The 7,500-nt window shown below is 45.4% G+C and overlaps 1 protein-coding gene across 1 annotated transcript in view; it reads right to left on the bottom strand.

Moving 5' to 3' along the window:
* The window catches only part of cdh11 (cadherin 11, type 2, OB-cadherin (osteoblast)), a 74,950-nt gene extending 68,057 nt beyond the window's left edge, over nucleotides 1-6,893 (bottom strand). The window contains exon 1 of the mRNA XM_012824793.3: nucleotides 6,185-6,893. The gene's annotated coding sequence lies outside the window, so the exon portion shown is untranslated. The remainder of the gene's footprint in view (nucleotides 1-6,184) is intronic.
* Nucleotides 6,894-7,500: the final 607 nt, after the last annotated feature.

Here is a 7,500-nt window from a genome sequence, read left to right as displayed (position 1 = left end):
GTGTGTGTGTGTGTGTGTGTGTGTGTGTGTCTGTGTGTGTGTGTGTGTGTGTGTGTGTGTGTGTGTGTGTGTGTGTGTGTGTGTGTGTGTGTGTGTGTCTGTGTGTGTGTGTGTGTGTGTGTGTCCGCATGTAATTCCTATAATAATACCTAAAAGATAACTACATATTTTTCCAGTGATGGCCGGATCAGACAGGCTCCCTACACATTAGACTCACCATCTAGCTGCCTGTCTGCAGTGACCTTTGACCCCTTCTGTCTTTGCCTGAGGCTCAATTATGTTTACTTCTGAACAGTGTGTGTGTGTGTGTGTGTGTGTGTGTGTGTGTGTGTGTGTGTGTGTGTGTGTGTGTGTGTGTGTCTGTGTGCGTGTGTGTGTGTCTCTCTGTGTCTGTGTGTGTGTGTGTGTGTGTTTGTGAGTTGTGTGTGTGTGTGTGTGTGTGTTCTGAACAGCGCCTTAAATAAAGAAAATAAGCTCTCCTGTGTCTGTTGACGAGGCACGCGGTACAAGAGAGGTCTGTGATTCGAATATGACATCACTTTTGAGCCTTTGCTGGAGAGGGAACACACTATTATCCAGCGCTGCCTGATCAAAGCCTGGATTACACACACATCTGAGAAGGAAATAAAGCACACACACAACCCGCTGCCGTCGCTGCCATCACACCTGTCTGAACCCTGAACAGGGACACGGGTTAATTAAGAGAGTCTTGAGTCAGGTGTGGGGATCCATGAATACACTGGGGGTTGAAATCACACATGTAGACACATGTGAACATACTGCACACCCACACACTCACACTCACACACACACATACACACACACACACACACACACACACTCACCCACACACACACACTCACCCACACACTCACACACACACACGACCACAGTACATAAATATACAAACATGCAGATACAAACGTGCATGACAACATCTTGCCTTCATCTCTGTGTCTGGAGGTTCATTCCGTGTTTTCCTCATATAAGCATACATAGATCACCCAGGTCCAGATCTCATATTCCCCTACGCTCATACCTATCCTTATGATATGCTTAGCTACGTATACAGACCTCATGCCTATCCTTATGATATGCTTATCTATACAGACCCTATGTTCATACCTATCCTCATGATATGCTTATCTATACAGACCTCATGGTCATACCTATCCTTATGACATGCTTAGCTAACAGACCTTATGCTCATGCCTATCCTTATGACATGCTTATCTATACAGACCCTATGTTCATTCCCCTGCAGTAACTTGTCATTACAGGGCACAATACCTTTTTTACTTTGTTTAAAAATTACAAAAATCAATTTGCCTGAAAGACCAACCACACAGCCTGACACGGGGCGACCCTGACTAGACACACACACACACACACACATCTCAGGTTATTCACACAGACGCATAATGGCCTCGCAAATGAGTCCTGTGCTAAAAAGGATGAGCATAAGTGGCAATGGTGGATTGTCAAGTCAACTATAAGATGTGAGTCCTCAAGAACACAGTTCAGCACATGAGTGTGTGTGTGTGTGTGTGTGTGTGTGTGTGTGTGTGTGTGTGTGTGTGTGCGTGTGTGTGTGTGTGTGTGTGTGTGTGTGTGTGTGTGTCTGTGAGTGTGTGTGTGTGTGTGTGTGTGTGTGTGTGTGTGTTTGTCTGAGGGGCCTGTTCCTTTCAGGTTGGTTAATTGCTCCCCTTCAGTGTGAGCAAATGTATTAGGCGCCACCCACGCTGTGATTAGTGAGCTAGTAACCGTCAGCGGGCCACCGAGAGGCTCGCTCGGGCTAAATGAAGCTGTGATTCCCCTGCTCAGTGTCAAGTGCACTATTAACAAGCCTTCAGGGGGAAATTAATGATTTAATTTCCCCCCCAAACACCCTTCCTCTCCTGCGTGACTCCCAGCAGCTCCACGGAGGCAGTAAGTTAAACCATATACGTACATGCTGGCCAGGAACACATGTAACATTAGACGAGTTAATTGTGTTGCTTCCATTAAGTCATTCAGAAGACACTTTTCTCCAGAGTCACTTGCACGGCACTTAAGGTGCAGTATATGTGATCCCAGTATTATGTTGCAACTTGCAAGACATTACAAGTCAAGCTAAAGGAAGCTGGTTTATCATTTTACAGTGGTTAAATTATAACAGTAAATCTGTCTTCCTTGTGTTAGGAATGAAGCCGGAGTCTTTGGATGCTCATTGTTACGTTGGACAGGCAGATGTCCGTCGTGTGTGTTATCAGACTCATTTTTATGTTGGACACAGATGTCCGTCGTGTGTGTTATCAGAAAGAAAGAAAGACGGGGCGGGCGGAGAGAAAGGGAGGGGGAGAAAGCTTTTTTTTGTTGCAAATGCAGCCCCGTCAAAGACACAAAGCAAACATATGCCTACAGACAGGAACATTGAAAACCTTTGCCCAAACTGCCAAGAAAATCATTTTAAAGACCTCATCTGAAAAAAAATTTAAATAAAAAATGTGTTTCCTCTTTTGACCCCACTGAGCTCCCCTAGCATGATCCACCTGACAAACACAATCAGGGAGTCACACACACACACACACACACACACACACACACACACACACACACACACACACCACACACACACACACACACACCACACACACACACACACACACACACACACACACACACACACACACACACACACACACACACACACACACACACACACACTCACACACCCACACACACACACACACACACACACAACAGACACACATACAGACACACACACACACACACACACACATACAGACACACACACACACACACACCCACACACACACACACACTCACAGGGGTGCCACCTACAGGAAAACACAATCAGGGAGTCACCTACAGGCAAACAGCTAAATAAGCAAAGATCAAGCACACTCTCTCACACACACACACACACACACACACACACACACACACTCGCTACACAACGGCTAGGATGTTCTGACCTGTCTCCAGAACACAGCGTCAGCGTCAGGACCTGACATGTCAGCCAAGGGGCTTCACCTTTTAGGGTTGCGAGGGACGTGTCAGAGTCACACACACACACACACACACACACACACACACACACACACACACACACACAGGGACGTGTCAGAGTCACTAATCTGATGGGTCATCGTGCAGTCTGGGCCTGTCACATCTGTGAAGCTTGCTATGGTCCGTGTGTCATGCTTCTAGGAATAGAAATCCTTGCTATGGGGCAAGCCATGAATCAAAGAGACCTGGAATTATATCTGCTGTGAGACCGCTCACATGCTGGCCATGGGCTACTTAAAACACACACACACACACACACACACACACACACACACAGAGAGAGACACACATACATATACACACACACGCATGCAGATTTTACAGTGATGTCAAGAAACTGTTCAAATTTCCGGCCTGTAGGTGTGAAACTGTTGTTGACCCTGAATTTACGAACACAACTATAACTTGAAGTTTCCCCCCCCCCCCCCCCCCATATGCATTGGAGTAGAAGAAAAAAGAAAGTAAAAAGAAAGAACACCTTGAACCTCTCTCCCCCAGTCAAAGTAACAAATGCCTTTATTTAATGGAGATGATGGAGCCTTTTCCTCTATCGACCCACAGTCATGCGGCATTGGACCAGCGGCACTGGGCAGGAACCCGACGCTTCATTTCCTCGTCCCCCTCTCTCTCTCTCTCTCTCCCTCTCTCTCTCTCTCTCTCTCTCTCTCTCTCCCTGTCTCTCTCTCCCTCTCTCTCTCTCTCTCTCTCTCTCTCTCTCTCCCCCCCCCCCTCTCTCTCTCTCTCTCTCTCTCTCTCTCCCTCTCTCTCTCTCTCTCTCCCTCTCTCTCTCTCCCTCTCTCTCTCCCTCTCTCTCTCTCTCTCTCTCTCTCCCTGTCTCTCTCTCTCCCTCTCTCTCTCTCTCCCTGTCTCTCACTCACTCACTCTCCCTGTCTCCAGACAACTCAAAGGTGGTAATGTGACACCGAAGGTAACAGAAGTCACTGACTAGAAAGATGTTAATCCTGACAAAGTGGCACGGCATTAGCCCGAGCCTCTGTTAGATTGAATTCTGCATCCCAGGGGACTGTGGGCAGCAGTGGCGGTGGCAGTCCATCTTTGTGAGTGGGGTGTGTGTGTCTGTGTGTGTGTGTGTGTGTGTGTGTGTGTGTGTGTGTGTGTGTGTGTGTGTGTGTGTGTGTGTGTGTGTGTGAGTGGCCCTGAGAGACAGCCATGTGGTGTGGAAACGGGGCCAGGGCTACAAAGAACAACAGCACCCTCTATTGAAAACCTCTGTCACTTTTCTTACACTTCACATTCTCCATTTCTCTCTCTCTCTCTCTCTTCCTCTCTCTTTCTCTCTTTCTTTCTGGCTCTATGCCTGTTATTCTCTTCTTCTTTTTTTCAGGAAGAGTTTTTCTTTGTTAGAATTCGGTCCTTCAGCGACCCTAGGAATAGAGAGCCTTACATAGCCCTCCGTCACAATTCTGAGAGAAACGAAAGAACTGTTCCGGTGCCTCGGGAGTCAGCCCGATCGCAGCAAGTACAGGGTGGTTCGCCTCAGGACTTCCAAAGCTTTTCAGAGCCACCAGCAGCAAAACAGCAGGAATTAAAACTTGAAACTTCAAATGATTTAAAAAGCATTTTGTCTCTTCTGTCATACAACAATGTTTATCCAGCCGTGTCGTAACTCGTTTAACACAGAGATATAGGTCAATTTCAAAAAACGATCCGTGAGACAATCAGCCTTCGTACGTTTAAGGTGAGCATCTCTTTGGTCCAAACATCAACACGTAGTCACCCCAAAAAAAGTCATACGGCAAAATTAAGAAATATATTGACAACATTCTGCAACGTGCCATGCAATCGGATACGATTATTCTTGCTGTTGTAACTGCGACAGTTGGTACGTAAAAATGGCAGTGGATGGTTATGCATACCCCAATGGATTTTTTCCCCCTTCCTTTTCAGAGAATCTGTGTTTGCACGGTTCATTCCAGCAGAGCTTATTTCTGTTTGGACCCTGTGCGTAATCTGCTCTTCTCCCGCTACCATCCAGCTCCTGTGCGCTCCGATAGTGGAGCAAGCGCTAATAAATAGTAGAATAATAGCAAGATACCATTAGGGTAGAAAGAGAATGCTTATAACTAACAATGAATCGAAATAGACAGACTCTTGCCATAACCACACCAATAGTGAATTCTGTCTCGCGTAAATGCAGTTTATGAAGATTACAGACAAGTTGAGATGTGTCGTAAGCCAGTGAAGAACAGCGCAGCTCACGTTTACAGCATCACGTTTCATATCCTCTAATTGAGATGCAAGGCACCACGGTTTTACACAGATTTTACAGACAGTTGCGTGCAAGTGGACACACATATAGCCAAGGCAAGCTTACTTACAAGTGTGTTGTGGTCTGCAGAAAATAAATCTGAATCGTGTCATGACATGTAGCGGAAGATGAGAAATCAGCAAAAACGTTTAAAGGATTGAGCTTCACAAATGCGCCCTGCATTACAATTAAGAGTATGGCTGAATACTTTGGTCCCCTCTGCAATGTTACCGAACGTGAAGATATGTTCATGTAGGCTAACTTGAATACCATTCCTTAGAGGCACTCCAACAACACGTCTCACTGCCGACAATCCGTAAACCCGAAAAGTTATTCTATTCAGACATGAATTCGAATAATGTTGTGAGGACAGGGGGGAAATCAGATGATCAAGTGTCTTCGTAGTGTCTCTGAGCTCGTATAACAGGATTCAATCTGTATTTAATTTTTCAAAGTTACCTGAATTAGAGTTAATGATTTTGAAAAAAAAAAGTTAATACGCTCCATCATACGCACATCGTTTGTATTAGTGTGTGAGGGAATGGGGACCGATAATTTTCTGATCAAAATGACTCCGTGATATTCCTTCATTTGAACTAGGCTTTTCCAGAACACTACCAGAACTATAGGCTACTCGGGTAGAGAATCCCATATATCATAAACGAGGCTTTAAGTACAGCGGGTGGCGGGTTGGCAAAGGAGAGGGAAATCTTCCATGAAGCATTTTCCCAGATTTGACCGTTCTTATTCTGTACTCTTTGAATATTACATTTGATATTTCGCAGCACAACACGAACTCCATTATATAACACTAAAATAAACTTAAACAAAATAGCCTCTTACCTTGACGCTTAATCAGACACAACGGTGTATGTCCAGTGATTTCCCCATTAGCGGGTATAGACGGACTCTACTCTTCTGACAGGCAACATCAACATCCCACAAGACAGTCTTTGTATCACTAGTCCAGATTCAGGGTGCTTTTTTTTCCAAAGCCAGTTCTACATCAAGGGGGAAAAAATATATATAGAAGCTGATAAAAATACGAAGTATTGTGAAGGACAGCGCCGGGGCGCAAAGGGCGAGTATCAGAGGAGATTATAGAGAGGAATAAAACTGTAGCATCCCCCTTGCGATCAATCCGGTGCAACCAGTCTGGATCGCGCGTCCTCTCTCGCGCCTCAGCGAAACGGAATGAAGCCCGTGGCTATATGCAATGCGAGGAGCAGGATGTGCCTTGCCGCCGGTGACTAGGTAGTCAGCCCCCCTTTCTCCCTTCGTTGCTAGATGGAAGCGGTCTCTCATCTGTCGCACGGTCCCAGCCTCAGCTCAGCTCAAGACCAGCTCAATGGTTAAACCGGTCTCGGGAACATCCGTCCAATCAAAACAGGCGGATGGTAGCAAAGCCCTCCCTAGGGACCGAAGAGACTACTCAGAGCGAAAGATTGTGACAAAACACCCATCTTGTGAGGACACCCGATCGGAATAGTTGCATGCTAGCAGGAAGGTCTTCGCTGGTGCTGAACAGTTGTTTTGTTGAGTCTAAATATAACGGGAAGTGCAAGTATATTTGTTTTAGTTTCTATGCTTTGTGTATGAGTCATTTCTGTCTCCACAGCCTCTTGGTCTGACATTGTAACATTGTTCATAAACACTGTAGGCCATAAGTAAGCCAGTTTGTTAGATAGATAGATAGATAGATAAACTTTTATTAATCCCGTGAGGGAAATTCAGTTGTCATAGCAGCAAGGTAGTAGGAATAGGAATCAAGTATCTATATACATAACATCAAAAATAAATTAATAGAAATTTGAAAAGCAATAAAATAAATAGATACAATAAATAGACAACATAGCACAACTCCGCTGGCGTACATTACATAAAAACCTATGTTCGGTTGTGTTGGTTGTGGAGTCTGATGGCTACTGGCACAAAGGACTGGCCAAGGACTGTTCTATTATTCTTTAAGTGTTCAGGGAATCTTTTGGATCTCTCCCTCTCTCTCTCTCTCACTCTCTCTCTCTCCCTCTCTCTCTCTCTCTCTCTATCTCTCTGTCTCTCTCTCTATCCCACCCCTCTCTTTCTTCTCACTTTCTCAATCTCTTCCAACATACTGGTGGATGCAGGTAACAGACAACCCCCTGCACTGAATGTTGAAC

The sequence above is a fragment of the Clupea harengus genome, chromosome 6, assembly GCF_900700415.2.
Source record: "Clupea harengus chromosome 6, Ch_v2.0.2, whole genome shotgun sequence".
Classification (NCBI taxonomy): Eukaryota; Metazoa; Chordata; class Actinopteri; order Clupeiformes; family Clupeidae; genus Clupea; species Clupea harengus.
Note: the sequence above shows the minus strand (reverse complement) of the source record. Positions and strands in the feature narration are given on the sequence as shown.